The sequence below is a fragment of the Eumetopias jubatus genome, unplaced genomic scaffold, assembly GCF_037043125.1.
Source record: "Eumetopias jubatus isolate StellerSeaLion01/CBP00866 unplaced genomic scaffold, mEumJub1_p1.0 scaffold_15, whole genome shotgun sequence".
NCBI classification, from domain to species: Eukaryota; Metazoa; Chordata; class Mammalia; order Carnivora; family Otariidae; genus Eumetopias; species Eumetopias jubatus.
Genome location: NW_028274821.1, coordinates 24,900,190 through 24,918,205, shown reverse-complemented (window position 1 = coordinate 24,918,205; position 18,016 = coordinate 24,900,190). Strand labels below are relative to the sequence as shown.

Below are 18,016 nucleotides of genomic sequence, written 5' to 3'. Positions count from 1 at the left end.
AGATGGGGGAGAGTCAGAGGGAGAAGCAGACTCCCCACTGAGCAGGGAGCCCAATGTGGGGCTTAATCCCCAGAATCCAGAATCATGGCTTGAGCCAAAGGCAGATGCTTAACTGACTGAGCCACCCAGGTGCCCCTCTCATTGCAGTTTTAAGTCACATTTCCCTAATGACTAATGACATTGAGTATTTTTTCATGTGTTTATTGGCCATTTGTGCATCATCTTTGGAGAAATATCCATTCAAATTCTTTGCCCTTTTAAAATTATTTGTCTTTTCAATGTTGAGTTGTAAGAGTTCTTTATATCTTCTAGATATAAGTCTCTTATCCAATATATGATTTGCAAATATTTTCTCCGACTCTGTGGGTTGTCTTCACTTTCATGATGGTGGCCTTTGCATTACAAAGTTTTTACTTTTGATGAAATACAATTTTATTTTTTTTCCTTTGGTTGTTTGGGATTTAGTTGTCATATCTAAGAAACCATTGCCTAATCCAAAATCGTGTAGATTTACACATATGGTTTTTTCCTAGAGTTTTATAGTTTTTAGCTCTTATGGCTATGTCTTGGGTATATTTTGAATTAATTTTTGTGTATGATGTGAGGTAGGGATCCAGCTTCATTCTTTTGCATCTGAATATCCAGGTGTCCCAGTACCATTTGTTGAGAAAAACTATTTTTTGCTTATTGAGTTGTCTTGGCACTTTTGTTGAAAACTAACTGATCATGGATGTTTGGGTTTGTTTTTGGACTCTGGATTCTTTTCCATTGGCTTATGTCTTTCCTTATGCTAATACCACACTGTCTTGATTACTATAGCTCTGTAGTAAATTTTGAAGTGTCATTTCACCAGCTTTGTTCTCTTTCAATGTTGTTTTGGCTATTTGGGGGTCCCTTGAGTTTCCATATGAATTTTGGGAACAGCTTATGCATTTCTGCAAGAAAAAAAAAAGGCTGCTGGAATTTTGATAGGAATTGCTTTGAATCTGTAGCTGCATTTGGGGAGTACTGCCATCTCAACAATATTAGGTCTTCCAATCCATGAACATTGGCTTACTTTCCATTTCTTTAGGTCTTGTTTACTTTCTTTCAACTATGTTTTGTAGTTATAAGTCTTATGTTTCTTTGGTTAAATTTGATCCTTAATATTTTATTCCTTTTGATATTATCATATGTGGACTTGTTTTCTTAATTTCATTTCCAGATTGTTCATTGCCAGTGGATAGAAATACAACTGATTTTTGTATATTGATAATAATTTGGTTTTGATTGATAGTAAATTGGGTTAGAAATATACCATACCACAAATCAAGGAATGTAGGTAATGTTTACTCATACAAACTGACTAAATGAGCAGAAATTCCAACTTGTTGTTGCTGTTGTTGATAAATTTTTAGCTGGTTATTTTAAGATTATTCCTTTAAGAATTATTTTTATTTTTTTTTATCTAGGTTATGGGTGGTAAGATCATAGAGCACAGCTGGGTAATTTGGCATTTGTGGTCTCCAGTCTTGGGTCTTCCACATGTACTTTTCCTATTTAAGTAAAACACAAAAGGAATAATCCTCAGCACATGGTCTCTCTGTATCATGAGGATACTTTGTATATATTCCTCAATGCATATATATATATATACACATATATATATACATATATACAATTTGTTTTTTAAACATTTTATTTATTAGAGAGAGAGAGCACAGAAGCAGGGGTAGGGGCAGAGAGAGAGGGAGAAGCAGGCTCCCCACCAAGCAGGGAGCCTGATGCTGGGCTTGATTCCAGGACCCTGAGATCATGACCTGAGCCAGAGGTGGATGCTTAACCAACTGAGCCACTGAGGCACCCCCTCAACGCATGTACTTTAAAGATTAATGATAATGCAGAGAGAGCTAATTTATTCAACAAATTTCTGTGTGCTAGGTCTTGTGCCGAGTGCTAAATGCTAAAGGAAACAAAGGTGAATAAATCACAGACCCATCCATCAAGGAGCATATAGTCCATTGAGAAAAGACAGACAATAACATTTGGCCCATTTGAATGTATACAATGAGTCTGGCACTGTAGTGACATACCAGTGAGTAAAACAGGCCAGGTTCTTGCTTTAATGGGTCTCACAATATAAAGGAGAATATAATGGCTCTGGTAAAAATATAGAGGGTACTATAGGAGTATAGAGGAAGGGCTTTTAACTTTAAGAGTTAAGGGAAGGCTTCCCCAGGAAGGTACCCCTTGGGTCTTAATGGACAGGTTGGCTTTTAGAAGGTATAGGAATGGGAGGACTAGCATTTTAGATCAGGAAACTCCTTTGCAAAGGCTAAGAAGTGGTAGACATCATATACTCAGGGAACTGCATGCTAGTACACTGGGGACCCCAAGTAAGTATCTGTTGAATGACTGAATTAGTGCTAGGTATAGGGGATGGCTGGGAATGAGGATAGGAAGAGAGCTCATATCAGAAAGGGGCCACACCAAAGAGTCCAAAGGCTATGGAATGCCTGCTGCATTTATTATATGGCAATTGGACTAGTCTACTTTTGCTGCTCCAGATCCTTTAGACATAGACAAATGGTGTACAAAATATCAGAAGAGAGTTAAAAACCCATTAAGTAGAACAAATTGTTTACAAATAATTTATAGGTGAATAATGGATATATATCTGAATCTCATATATATATACACGCAGGATATAGATCTGTATATACATATCTCTAACTATATATAACATCAATTTTAATCACCGCAAGGCAGCTGAGGAAAAAAATTGTTTTGGTCTAATGTAAGACCAAAGGGTATTTTTAAAAATAATCATTTTTGAAAGTATAAAATAGTTTTTCACAAGATAATTCCATATACAGGTAGGTCATTTTTTAAATTCAAGTTAGTGACATTTGACTTCATATAAATAGTACACTATAAATAACACCACAGTAAGGGCGAGGAAGGAGGTAGCTGAGTCAAAATACCAGGAAAGCAGCATGAACATTTCTATTTTGCAGTGGACAGTGTGAAGGTACAGTGAAAAAGTGCTTCAATTTATTCCATATTCTTGAAAAAAAGGTATTTTTAAAGCACTAATCAAGAATTAGGTTCTACTTACAATCTTAGTATTACAGTGGGATGATTAATGGTCAGTCTATTAAGCTGGCTGAATCAAAAACAATAACACAACCTTTCCTCCTTTCCCTTACCAATTCATTTGTTTTTAAGATTTTATTTATTCATTAGGGAGAGAGAGAGAGAGACAGAGGGAGAAAGAGAGAAAGAGCATGAGCAGTGGGGAGAGGAAGAGGGAGAAGCCGACTCCCGGTTGAGCCAGGAGCCCGACGTGGGGCTCGATCCCAGGACCTGGAGATCACAACCTGAGCCAAGGGCAGACGCTTAACCATCTGAGCCACCCAGGTGTCCCACTTACCAATTACCAAATGTAATTCTTATTTTTTTCAAAGTGACAATGTATATGGTTTAAAAGTCAAATGATTACAAGGCTCATAATGATGAACAGAAGTCCCTGCTCCTTCTGTCATCACTCTGATGCCTGCTTCCCCCAAAAAAGTTGTTCTGCTACTTAATTCCACATATCTAAAGATCTTATTTCTACTGCCACATCTTAGTTTTTCAGTTTTAGACACTTTGCGCCATTTACTAATTGCCCAATATGTTTCTATCACCTTGTTGAGTATTTATCGTATATATTTTAATGCCTATTATATATTGTCCACATTGCTCCGTGTTGTGTCAGGAGCGGTTAATTATGCCACATTAACAAACTACCACCAAAACCTCAGTGGCCTATGACAATAAAGGTTGACTTCTCATTGACACTGCCTATCCAATGGCAGGTCAGTTGGAGTTCTGTGCCATGTGTCTTCACTCAGGACTTAGACTGTCAGAGGCGGCCTCTGAACAGTGCCTGTCTTGTGGCAGGGGGCAGAGACATGGCTCCTAAGCTTCTGGAAGTCACATATTCGCTTGTGCTCCTATTTCACTGGCCACTGCAATTCACGATGGGGCAGGGAAGTATACTTTTCCTCCAGGGAGGTAACACTGAATATTCTTAAACCATCACACAGTCCACCAAAAATCTTTTGTTTCCCCTGGAGTTTATAGTCCCCTCTTTCTGGGGTTGCTTACTGTTCTCCATACTTGTCACCATTTCATCTCTTCCATCAGAGCTTTGAGATTTTGTTCATAAGATTTGAACACATTAGGTAATCGATCAGTTCTGTGTTTTTGTTTTTGTGTTTTCTTGGTGACATCCCTTCTGGAGCCCGCCATCCTCCTGTGTTGAAATGGACTGGTTGCTCTCCAAGCTGTTACACAGGTGTCAACCTGGACCTTTTCTTCAGTTTCATCTCAGGAATTCTCTGTTTTCTCCTTTTGTTGGAGCTCCTGTTTTATCAGGTCCTATGTGTTTCTGTGTCTTGGTTTACACACTGATCTTGGTGAGGTACCTCCCTCCAGTAGCCACCTGAACATATGTGAGTTAGAATTTCTTGAGTTAGAATTTTTGAGATTTTTTTTTCATTTTGACATTTTTTTCTGTTCCCTGCATTAGCTCTATTTCCTCTATTTCTTCTTTTTTTTTTCCTTCCTTCCCTCCTTCCTTCCTTCTTTCTTCCTTCCTCCTACCTCCCTCTCTGTCCTTCTCTCTCTTTCTTTCTTCTGTTAGTTCATCTGAGGATCTTTCCTGTGAGGTTTCTTCAAATACCTAGAACCTGAATTTGAGAATAGAGCAGGCAGGATATGTCTTGTGATTCAATATGCACAACTTCATTTAATTCTGCTTTTCTGTGGAGTGAGTCACCCCTGTCCTCAGCTCTGCCTGGGGTCCATAGGAGCTCTGACTCAACCTCTTCAGAAAGTAAACATCCTATCTTCTACTGAGGTAAGGCAGCATGGAATGGGATAGGGATTCGGGGGAAGGAAGGATCCCACTGTTCTTTATGCAACTTTCATAATGAATTCTGGTTTTCAGTCCCATTTCACCTCTGCTTTCAGAGTTATGGCAGCTCTAGTTTCAGAGCCTTCCCACATCAGAGTTTGTCATGTGAATGGGTCCACTCTGGCCGGCTCTACCCCCTCCCAAAGGCTTAGGTATTAATTTTCTCAGTTTTGGTAAGTCACTTATCACTCATCCATCTGTTTTCCCTGTTCCTAAGGTTTGTTGACATCCTTCTTCAGCAGGGATCTTTTCCTCTTTGCTTCATGTTATGGGTTTATACTTTTTTTATTGCTTCACCATCATTTTATTTTATTTTATTTTATTATTTTTTTAAGTGGGCTCCACGCTGAGCATGTTGGCCATGGAGCCCAATACGGGGCTCGAACTCACAACTGTAAGATCAAGACCTGAGACGAGATCAAGAGTCAGACGCTCAACTGACTAAGCCACCCAGGCACCTCTCATTTTATTTTTTTATTTTTAGATTTTATTATTTCTTTATTTCTTTATTTGGTTTTTAACTAATCTCTATATCCAATGTGGGGCTCAAATGTACAACCCTGAGATCAAGAGTTGCATGTTCTACTGACTGAGCCAGCCAGGCACCCCTGCTTCACTGTCATTTTAATGAGGTATCTGAAGTAGAGAAAAAGGTGTGTTCGATGCACCACATTTAACCAGAAGTCTCCTTATTAATAGGTCTTAACATGTATAGATGTAATGAACATATCTTCTAAGTAGAAAAGGCTGAAATATTGTTATAGGCAATTCCAGAAGAATTATAGTACAATAGAATAACTATAACTTTTATCGAGTGCTTATATGTGCTAAGCAGTCTTTTAAATGCTTATCTATATTGTATATATTACATATCTTATCCTCACAATAACCCCTTAGATGGGTGTTATGATTCAACCCCCAGCAATCTGACTCCAGAGTCCCTATGTATATAATGCGGTACATCATTTTCTAAGTTATAAGCAATCTTTTCATTTTCAATTTGTCAGATCTCTAGTCAATCCCTATTATTGTTGACTTAAGTTATACCTAAGGTTTTTGATGTAGATTTTGAACATATACAGCCATTATTTGATGTAGCATAGCTAACATCACATTTGATGTATCTATTTGAGGATACATGTTGGAGGTAGAACAGAGTAGTTTATGACAAATTTTAAAGCATAGTCATTTAAACTGGGAAGCCTGACATGTGTTTGTTTTATAATACAGACAGATGGGCATTTCCTCTTAAAGAAAGCAGTTACCATCTGTAATCTGAGAGGTCAAAGAGAGGCAATTACAAATCCTACATTAGTAACACAAAACTTAAAAGCGCCTGTTTAAATGAAACATGATCTCTGCAAGAGTTTTAACACACTGAAGCACTGATGGCCTTGAACACCCTAATTTAGAGAATTCAACCCCTCATTCTTTGAAAATTTTAGTACCAGGCTCATTATCATTCTCTCCAAGGCTACTTGCTATGCCAACATTACTAACAGTCCTTTGGTAATTCTTTGTGAGATGAATACATATATATCATATATTTCAAACACTCTCAATTCCTTGACCAGCTCTCTTCAGACGATCTTATACCCGCTGCTATCTCAGCAACCCGCTCTCATGATTATTCCCTACACCTTGACATTACTGACAACTACAGTCCCACCTCTCATTTTAATTTCAAGCCTCCTACTCTCCAACCCTCTCTTATCTTTTCAGGTTATTCTTTATAGTACCAAAACTCCAAATCTTCTTCAACCTGATCAGAAACACCAGTCTATTCGCCCTACCATTTTTGCACTGTTTCCCACCCCTCTCATAGCCTTACCTCTTACCTCCTCTGAAGTTACAGTGCCTCCTTTGCTTCTACCCTCAGCCACTTCGCCCATCGCTCCCCATCCTACTTGCCTGGCCAAATCTCAGTCCTGGTTAATCCCAAACCACACAAAAGCAATGGAATATGGGTAGCGGAAAATGCACAACCATATTCACTGGTCTGACTGTAAGTTCTTGACCACTCACTCAGGCAAGCCCTTACTAGTGCCTGAAAACCCTACTATGCTTCCCTAGTCAATCTCTCTCCCACAGTCAGACTGCTTTTTCACCTCTCCTCCCTCCACCTTCTCCCAAGCCCCGACCCCGTCAGTTATTGACTACATTAGCTAGAGTAAAGCTAAAAGAGACGCCCCCCCCCCCGCAAAAAAGCTCCAACCTAATAGAGAAATTTAGATCTTGCTCACATAATAATTGACGGTGGGGGTTCCAGATCAGCAGGCAGCTCTCCATCGGGGCACCTTCTTTCTTGTGGCTCTGTCAACCCCAGGGGCTTGTAGTCCTCTGCATAATCCAGCCGGCCGAAAGGAAAAATGCATGGAGACACACTGGCCAGAAATGATGTCTGCTCACATTCCACTAACAACAACTTAATACTTGACCATACTCACTGGAAGAAAAGCTGAGAAAAATAGTCTGTGTGCCCAGGAGGAAGGGGAGAAGAGATCTTGACGGACAATTAGCAGTCTGCCAAAATGATCTTGCTTCTTAGTTCACTGAGAAAATAGAAGCAACTAGAAAAGAATTTCTATCAAATCCACAAACCTACTTCCATATGTCCCATATACATGGGGGGGGGTAGGGGATTATATTTCTAGGCTGTCCCCATCACAAAGGAGGAATTTCCAAGCTTTTAATTAGAACAACATGGTCATATGATCATACCACCCAATTACAAAATTCAGACACACTTTCTTTGTGCTCTTTAACCTCTGTGATATTAGATAGGGTCGATAAACACTCCTTCCTGCCCCTGCTTTTGTGAAACTCCAATTTACCTTGCTTTGGTGATTTTGCTTTACCCTGGTTCTTCTCTCACTTCCTCCTTCTTTGCCGGTTTCTCTCATCTAGATTAGATCCCTTCTTTATGTGTTGGCTTCTCTTATCTAGGTTAGAGTTTATCAAACAATGATGTGATGCAAATTACTTAGGGTTCTTGTTAAATTGAGGGCACTGATTTAGCATGTTTGAGGGTGAGGGGGCTGAATTTCTACCTTTCTAACCCCCTGGTGATGCCAACGCTGCTGGGCCATTGACCACACTTTTGAGTAGCAAAGTTCTAAAGAAGATGTTCTCCAAGATTCTGCCCTTTGTTTTCTTCTTTTCTCTCACAGTGATAGCACCACTAAGCTGCTAATTTACCAATCTGTTTTCTAGTTCAACCCTCTTTCCTATATTTCAAAGTTTTTATTTCTAACTTCTTAGTATCCACCTCTATCTGGCTGTCAGATTCTTAGTGTCCAAATCTAAATCGATCTCTCAAAAGGTAGTTCCTACTTCTGTCTCTTCTATAACTACCTACACACTCAGAACCTCCACTCTCTTTGATTTTTCGCTTCCACCTTTCATATACGTTCTCATGTTATCCCCTCTTCCTGTAAAACCAATTAATCAATTGCCAAATTTTGTAGATTTTGCTTCCACATCATCTTCCTGCCCTACCTTTAGTTCAGACTCATCATTACCTTTCACCTGGCCTTTTGCAGGTCTGTCTGGAGGTTTTCCCACCTCTGATTTCTGTATCCATTCACAGAGAGGCCTTTCTTTCCCCAAACTTTTAAACCACGAAAACTCAAAGTACTGTGTTAAATACAAATTCTCCCACTTGGCATAGGGCCCCCCTTTCCCCCGTTGTCTCCGCCACTTCTCAACATACCCTGGAATTTAACCATTTACTTTTTCCTGACCATGACTTTCATTGATTGATCTTCATAAACGTTCTCATGCTACCCCTTCTTGCTGTAAAAACACCCCCATCTCCTTCAGGGTCAATTCCAAATGCCTCCCCCTCCATGCTGCCTTTCTTTCCTGATCCCCCAGACAAATACGAGCAGTTTTTTGATCTTCAGTACTCTCTGTGTTTTTCATATGGCACCTATCGTGGTTTGTCTTTTATTAGAACTGTTTAATCTTTATTTTATTCCTTACTCTCCGAAGGTAAGGGTAACATCATTACCGGTCCGTAACCCTGCCGACGTTACTTATGGGAGCTTATGTCTACCGTTAGTTAAATCAAAGTAATTTAGGGAAATACTGTGATCAATGGTAAGCGTACAGAATCTGAAGTGAATACAGCTGGGTTCTGGCTCTGACATTTATTAGCTCTGAGGCTTTGGGTGAGTTACTTGGCTTGTAAAATGAGAATCCTGCTACCTGATGGAGCACCAAGGAAGATAACGCTGAAGTGCTGTGTAACTCTACAGAGAACTGAGCAACGTTGGTTATTTTCCTTACGGAGAGCTGATGCAGTCTTGCTATCGAAATCTTGATTTGCAGGACTATCCCTACTTCACTAATTGGAGGTCGAACCCGGGCCACCAGGTCCCACGGCCCTCTTCCACTCCACGGCCCCCAGACTGCTCTCGGTGACGCAGGTGAGGCCGCCGAACTGCGGGGGGAATGGCCCGGAGCCCTATCCTCTCGGGAGGCTCCCCTCCTTCCACACGCCCAGGGAAAGCCCTTCTTTTCCCGGTAACCCCGAGGACCGCGGCGCCGCCGCCTACGCGAGCCGTTTGGACCCTGCCCGGCCCCCGTAGCTCCCCTTCTCCAGCAGGTGGTTCTGGTCCTCTCCCCCAACTCGGGGCGCGCACGTCACCGGCGAACCTCTACCCACGCGCCAGCGCCGCAACCAACCGAGAAAATAAACAAACCCCCGCGCGCGGCGGCGGGCGCGCCTGGCCCCGCCCCCGCCCCGCCCCGCCCCGCTCCGCGGCTCTCACACCGCCCCCTCCGCCGGGACTTCCCTCCCGCCCTCGGCTCGCAGCCGCGCTCTCCCCGCCCCTCACCGCAGCCTGCAGCCGCGCTCCCCACCGCGGGCCGCCCAGCCTGCCCAGCCCGCCCAGCCCGGCGCCCGTTCGCGGGGCCCGTTAGTGCCCGGCACCCCGCGCGACCCCTGCCCGGCGCGAGCCCGCCCCCGCCCCTTGACCCAGCCTAGTCCCAACGCCCAGTGCGGCCGCCCCGGGAGCCGCGGGAGCGGCGGCGGCGGGGGGAGGAGGGAGAGGAGGGCCGAGCCGGCGGCCGGGGAGGCCCGGTGAGTACACGGAGGGCGGGCCCGCCTCGCGGGGGGCCGCTCCGGCGCCCCTGAGGCGGGGGTGGCGCGTCGGCCGCGCCGCTCGGTGCGCCTCAGGCTCGGCGGTTGGGGACTCGGCCTGAGGCGACTGGCCCCGCTGGTCGGAGCCTCTGGGCAGAGGGAGCGGGAGGGCCGCTCCATGGGAAGGGCCGCGGCCCCGCCGCTCGGCGCAGGGATCGGGGCGGACGAGGGGGACCCGCGCCTCCCCCAGGCCCCGGCGCCCGGGCCGTGGCTGAGCCTCCCGAGACTCCGCGGGGCCCGGGCCCGGGGGCTACGGTGGTGGCGGGGCCGCCGAGTGACAGGTGCCGCCGCCCCCTCCCCGCCGCGGGTATCGCGCTCCCTCGCCGGGAGCCGGGCGCTCGGAAATTTCTGGAGCCACGACCTGACTCGCTGTTTTCTCCCTTTCAGGTTTGGAAGCCGCTTCTCTGCCCGAGTTAGGTCTCGCCCAGTCCTATTTCTTTCTCAGTATACTTTGTGCGAATAAGTTTTGGAGCATTGGTTGACAGCCTATGGGTGAAATTTGGCTTTCATTCATGAATGAGGTATCGTGGATTACTTTTTGAAGAAAGTGCTCCTCCTCCCCGCTAGCTGTTGAAAAGTAAATGAGAAGGGTTTTGAATTTTGTTTCTTGCCGTTATTCTTTGGAGCAGCAGTCTTGCAGAATTTTTGTCAGATCTCTAGCATTTAGGGGGCTTAGTAGATACGGAACAGTCACGACGAAAATGGCTTATTAAATTGTCTTTTCTCTCCAGCTTCTTTTAGATTTTTCATTCTTACCTTAGATTTTACGGTGGAGTGGGTGCTACGGCTTTCACGGGAGGCACTAATGAAAGCTCACCTTTCTTTTACTGAAAAGCCAGTGAAATTTTTTTTACGTCGTTCAGCATTATCTATTTCTTTATGTAGTAACTGCTTGTGATTGTAACCTGAATCATCAGCTTAATAAATTTGACTTGCAGCTATGAGAGTATAAGAGAAACTTCATGGGAAATTGAAATTGAAAAAATTAAAAATACTTAATCTATGGGAATTTAGATTTTGTTTCTCAACAGGTATACTCTACTTGGTATTAGTCAAATCCTCATTAACGGGGGATATTCTTAATTGTCATAAGTGGTTACAACAGACTTATCTGTAAGATACCAATCTAGTGGCTTCACTCTGTAGACTGAGCAAGAACCTGGAAGTTGACCAAAAGAGCACTGGGGCAAATGAAAATACACGTTTTTTTTTTTTTTAAATGTTATGTTAATCACCATACATCACATCATTAGTTTGTGATGTAGTCTTCTGTGATTCATTGGTTGCATATAACACCCAGTGCTCCACGCAGAACGTGCCCTCTTTAATACCCATCACCAGGCTACCCCATCCCCCCGCCGCCCTCCCCTCTAGAACCCTCAGTTTGTTTCTCGGAGTCCATCGTCTCTCATGGTTCGTCTCCCCCTCCGATTTCCCCCCCTTCAAAAAATACACGTGTTTTATCCGTAGGAGAATCCTTTAGGTCCTCACTCAGTACCTGCTTGTACTTTTTGCTTAGATTTTTCAGCCCCCAGAAATTAGGTGCAGATTTGATTAGGGAAGCGGTACTTAACTATGAAGAAAAAATGGAATTTAGGACATACCCATTAAATTTATGTGGTTTGTTTGCAGGAAGTGTGTTGGGAGCATGCTTTTGGTATGCACTTGGCAAGTGTTGGTTGTGAACTTTATTGGAAGCCAAAGTGAAAGATACTGTTTAGTTGTGTTACTTGAGGAACACGGAACGTGAAATAATATATTTGCTAAAATTTCACCAGGAACTAAACAACTGATAGTCAGTGCCATTTCATTTTATGCCCAATCTGACTTTTTAAATCTAAGTTACATTTCAAGGAGGCCACACTAATTATATCTACATCATATTAATTTCTTGTTTGATTAGGCTAAACTGGTTGCTCGTGTTAATGGAAGATGACTGTCATTTTATTAAAGGAATATATCTGGTTGTTCTTGACTGAGGTATGGCTACTGCTACCATTTCTTGACCCTAGAGAGGTCATAGTCTGGCAGGATGAGGTCATAGTGGCAGTGGTCCTCAGAACCTTGGTGGAAGGGTCCAAGAGTACCAGCCATTTAGAAATCCTGCTGTTTATAGTTTAGGCCATTCATTTTTAGAGTTTACTAAGTACCTGATGTATCCTAATTTTTTTAATCAACACTTTAAAACCAGTTATGTTTCTTAAGCAAATATGTTTCCTAAACATTAGTTGTGTTGATCACTTAGTAGAATGGCACTTCTAATGAAACAAATTTGAACTGCTAATAATCATTGTTAATTCACATTGGAATTATGAGAATTGAGGATTATCTATAGTGCACTTTGCTTTTTCTTTTGCTGTGCATTCTACTTTAAAGCACATATTTCAATGCATAAATAGCTGTGTACTTGGGGAATATAAATATATTTTTAAAGATTCAATAAATTTATCTTTTGTGTACTTGGTCCTGTGGTTTTGTTAGGGACTGACTTTCAGAATGTTGAAATCATGATTGTAGGTGGCTAGGCACAAGAGTAAACATGATTTTATGGAATCCATTTAATAATAAATATAAAAGTACAGGCATATAACAGAGAAGGGAATGATTAAGTTGAGGGGCAGCTCAGAGAAAGCTTCATAGAGCTGCTAGCCCCTGAGCAGGATTTTGAAGAGTGAATAGAAGTTTTATGTGGAAAGGGAGGGCATTTTAGGCAAAGGCAACAGAAAAAAGATATGAACAGGTAAAACTAAATGTGTGTTCAGGAAATTTTAAGTAGTTTATTTTGCTATAGTACAATATCTAAGGAAGGACAGTTACTATAGGAAGCCTAACATATGCTATAATATTTGATAAGTCAAATAATTGGATTTTTTGAGTATTGAGTATATACTAAAATGGAGACTTCACTCTAATTTGATATTGCTGTGATTTCAAGTATAGAGGAATTAATAGTTTTTACTAATGGTAGTTATTAAGAAATTATAGAATACTGTACTTGTTATGAGCTGTCTGCATATTTATATTTGTGAACTTCTTTGTGTTTCTTGTGCATTTTGACCTGAAACAGTTTTTTTTTACATTTTTAAAATGTTTTTTAGAGAGAGAATACACAAATGTGTGTGTGGGGGGGGGAAGGAATGGGGGAGAGAGAATCTCCAGGAGACTCTGCACTGAATTTGGAGCCTGATGTGGGGCTCGATCCCATGACCCTGAGATCATGACCTTAGCTGAAATCAAGAGTTGGACGTTTAACCAACTGAGCCACCCAGGTGCCCCTAAAACAGTTGTTTTATTTATTTATTTATTTATTTTTTAAAGATTTTATTTATTTATTTGGGAGAGAGAGAATGAGAGATAGAGAGCACGAGAGGGAAGAGGGTCAGAGGGAGAAGCAGGCTTCCTGCCGAGCAGGGAGCCCAATGTGGGACTCGATCCCGGGACTCCAGGACTATGACCCGAGCCGAAGGCAGTCGCCCAACCAACTGAGCCACCCAGGTGCCCTAAAACAGTTGTTTTAAAATTATCTTGGGTATTTTCTTTTGTCTTCGACTACTTAAATTAACTTCTAAGTTATTTTTATTTTGTTATTGAAGTGAAATTGGTATATAACACATTAGTTTCAGGTAGACAGCATAATTTTATATTTGCATATACTACAAAGTGATTGTCATCATAGTAAGTCTAGTTATCTACTGTCACCATACAATTAACCCCTTTTACTCTTTTCACCTATCTCCCAACCCCCTTCCCTTCTGGTAACCACCAGTCTGTTCTCTGTATCTGTGAGTTTTATTTGTTCTTTTGTTTTACTTTTTAGATTTTCTCTTTGTGAATTATTTCATTTAGCATAATGCCCTCAAGGTCCATCCATGTTGTCAGAAATGGCAAGATTTCCTTTTATGTGGCTGAGTCGTATTCCATTGTATGTGTGTATGTGTATGTGTATATATACACACACACACACACACACCACATTTTCTTTATCCATTCAAACATCAGTGGACACTTAGATTGTTTCCTTATCTTGGCTATTTATAAACAATGCTGCAGTGAACATAGGGGTGCTTATATCTTTTCAAATTAGTGTTTTTGTTTGGGTAAATACCTATTAGTGGAATTGCTGGATCATATAGTAGTTCTAATTTTTTGAGGACCTCCATACTGTTTTTTCCTAGCGGCCCACCAACAGTACGAAAGGGTTCCCTTTTCTCTACAACTTCTCCAACACGTTATTTCTTGTCTTTTTTGATAATGGGCATTCTTACAGGTGTGAGATGACATCTTATGGTTTTGATTTTCATTTCCCTGATGATTAGTGATGTTGAGCATTTTTTCATATGCCTGTTGGCCATCTGTATGTCTTCTTTGGAAAAGTGTCATTCAGATCCTGTGCCTGTTTCTTAATTGGATTTTTTTTGTCACTGAGTTGTATGAGTTCTTTATATATTTTGGATAGTAGCTCCTTATCAGATATGTGATTTGCAAATATCTTCTTCCATTCAGTAGGCTGTCTTTCTGTTTGATGATGGTTTTCTTTGCCGTGCAAAAGCTTTTTAATTTGGTGTAGTGCCATTTATTTAATTTTTTAAAGATTATTTATCTGACAGAGAGACACACACACACAGCTAGAGAGGGAACACAAGCAGGGGGAGTGAGAGAGGGAGAAGGAGGCTCCCCCCATTATTTATTTTTGCTTTTATTACCATTGCCTTTGGAGTCAGATCTAAAAATATCACCAAGAGTGATGTCAAGTAGCTTACTGCCAATGTTTTCTTTTTATTTCCTTTAAGATTTTGTTTATTTATTTGCCAGAGAGAGAGAGAGAGCACATAAGCAGGGGGGAAGCGGCAGGCAGAGGGAGAAGCAGACTCCCTGCTGAGCAAGGAGCCCAATGTGGGACTCGATCCCAGCACCCTGGGATCATGACCTGAGCCAAGGGCAGAGGCTTAACTGAGCTACCCAGGCATCCCAGCTTAGGTTTTCCTATAGGAGTTTTATGGTTTCAGGTCTCACATTTAGGTGTTGAATCCATTTTGAGTTAATTTTTGTGTATGATATAATATGGAGGTTCAGTTTCATTTTGCATACAGCTGTCCAGTTTTTCCAGCACCATTTATTGAAGAGAATGTCCTTTTCCCATTGTATATTTTTTCCTCCTTTGTTGTAAATTAATTAACCATGTTTGGGTGGGTTTTCTGGGCTCTATTCTATTCTATTGGTTTATGTGTCTGTTTTTATGCCAGTACCATACTGTTATTTATTTATTTATTTATTTATTTATTTATTTGACAGAGAGAGACACAGCGAGAGAGGGAACACAAGCAGGGGGATTGGGAGAGGGAGAAGAAGCAGGCTTCCCACCGAGCAGGGAGCCCGGTGCGGGGCTTGATCCCAGGACCCTGGGATCATAACCCAAGCCAAAGGCAGACGCTTAATGACTAAGCCACTCAGGCGCCCCAGTACCATACTGTTTTGATTATTATGGCTTTATAATATAGTTTGAAATTAGAAGCATGATATCTCCAGCTTTGTTCTTTCTCAAGATGCTTTGGCTATTTTTGTGGTTCTGTACAAAATTTAGAGTTTTTGTTCTAGTTCTGCGAAAATTGTCATTGTAATTTTATAGAGGGATTGCATTAAATCTATAGATTGCTTTGGGTAGTATGGATATTTTAACAATATTAATTTTTCCAGTCCATGAGTGCAAAATATCTTTCCATTTATTTGTGTCTTCCTCAATTTCTTTTATCGGTGTGTTAATAGTTTTCAGTGTACCGGTTTTTCAGCTGCTTGGTTGAATTTGTCCCTAGGTATTCTTTTTGATGCACTTGTAAATGGAATTGTTTTCTTAATTTCTTTCTCTTTTAGCCTTTTTTAAGTTTGTTTTTTTAAAGATTTTATTTTTAAGTAATCTCTACGCCCAACATGGGGCTCAAAACTACAACCCTGAGATCAAAAGTCACATGCTTCACCAACTAAGCCAGCCAGGCACCTTGCCTTTAACTTATTTTTAAAAGGAGACTCAAAGGGAAGGGGGGAAACATACAAAGTAATCATTATATTTCTGGACTAAAAACCTGACTTGTATAGTATCTTAGTAATATGTAAATGCCTGTTTAATTTATAATACTAGCCACCACATTCATAGACTGACCAATGTTGGTAGCTTTCAAGATGGCTACTATGTAGTTTTTGCATTGTGTATCTTAATTATGTCTATATCACTTAAGGGTATGTAAACACCTGAGCATTTGAGTATTTGTATTTTAAAGACCATGTGAGACAGAAAGAAAAAGAAAATAGTAGGGAGAAGAAGAGCTCTATTTGAAACTACTCATCCTAATATCTCTTAGCTATGACTATAGGTGGAGATGCAGAAGTTTAGGACACAAGACCAAAGGAATAGTATTCTGAAGGAATATTAACCCTAGCCATTCCCTGAAATGGTGTCTTTAAAAATAAAAAAGCCTGATATTTTCATGGTCTGCCTATTTATCCCCTTTTCTCTTCAAGGCTTACCAAAAAAAAAAAAAAAAAAGTTTCAAATAAATCCCTGGATGCTATAACATAATTATCTTTTTGCAAATTCTGAAAAATTTGTTAATGAAGGTAATGTTCTCTTAAAAGCATGCACCAAGCCGTCTTTGACACTTGTTCTTTGTCCTTTGTCTTCTGCATCACTAACAGGAAGGACCAGAGCATCTCTATGTCAATTTGATCTGTAGCTGCCCTTCTAAGTTTCGGCATAGGGCAGAAAAATCAATATTGCATTGAGTACATTATGTTTACCTTTGTGAATTTAGGTATAGATAGCCATTTTCCCTTCCCAAAATGATTTTTTTTCCTTATAGAAGAAATATGGTCATTATAGAATATTGGGGGAAAGAGTTAAAACTATAGAAAAGGAAATAAGCATAATATGTAGTCCTGTGCATTTCCTTCTTTTTGGTATGTATGGAAGCAATACATATATTTACAAGTTTGGTATTATTTTTATATTTTTATTTCCTTCTTTCAGTTAAAATTTACATTTCCCGCACCCCTCCACTTCTGAAGTACTGGTTAGTGTACCTTTTGACATGCTGCATAGATTTCTCTCTTGGCTGTTAAGGTAGATGATGTGTTAGCTAATACATTTTTTAAAAAAGATTTTTATTTATTTTAGAGAGGGCACGTGAGCGTGTACATGCATGCAAGTGTGTGTGGGGGGGGGCAGAAGGAATGAATCTTTTGAAAATACTCCATGCTGAGCATGGAGCCATCCCAGGACCCATGAGATCATGACCTGAGCCAAAACCAAGTTGGACACTTAACCTACTGAGTCACCCAGGCATTCGCCCCCTCTTTTAAAGTACAGCATATAGCACAGATGATGAAGCCCTTCCAGTTGTCCCATTTCGTTACCCCCTCAGCTGCTATGTATAGTGAAGGGGCGGCCACTATTCTGTTCTATGTTATACTCCTGCCCCAGACCAAATAAGGGATCATTATAGGTGAGCATTTCTCTCTGCCCTTTCTTGAGTTAAAGTATTTTAACACACGGGTTGCTGAGGTGTTTTATAGATAGCTGCCTCCTCAGAAAAATGGTTTTTGTTTTTCACGGTTTCTCAGTTAACACTATTTGTTCTAATGCTTTCTTTTCACTTTATCATTCTGTCTTTTATTATTTCTTTTCATTCATTCAGGAATTGTTTATTGTCTGTCTGCTGTGCCCACTGTTTAAAACATAGTCCCTTCTGTGATTCTTGGGTTTCAGGGAGATTGGAGTTTGCCTCTGCAGTTTGTTAGGTATAATCTTCAGGTGTTTGACTCTCTTCAGTGGCTGACTCCTCGACCACTACCTCTCAGGGCCTAAAAACTTTTTCCTCTTGTTTCATAGATTGAAGTTTTAACTTTGAGAAGGGCTAGATGTTGATTTAAGCCTCAAA

General features: G+C 41.1%; 1 protein-coding gene across 2 annotated transcripts in view; it reads left to right on the top strand.

The window, feature by feature from the left end:
* Positions 1 to 9,910: 9,910 nt before the first annotated feature.
* GKAP1 (G kinase anchoring protein 1) overlaps positions 9,911 to 18,016 on the top strand; it is an 87,988-nt gene continuing 79,882 nt past the window's right edge. For both annotated transcript variants that reach the window (XM_028122283.2, XM_028122282.2), the window contains exons 1-2: positions 9,911 to 10,028; positions 10,476 to 10,609. The gene's annotated coding sequence lies outside the window, so the exon portion shown is untranslated. The remainder of the gene's footprint in view (positions 10,029 to 10,475; positions 10,610 to 18,016) is intronic.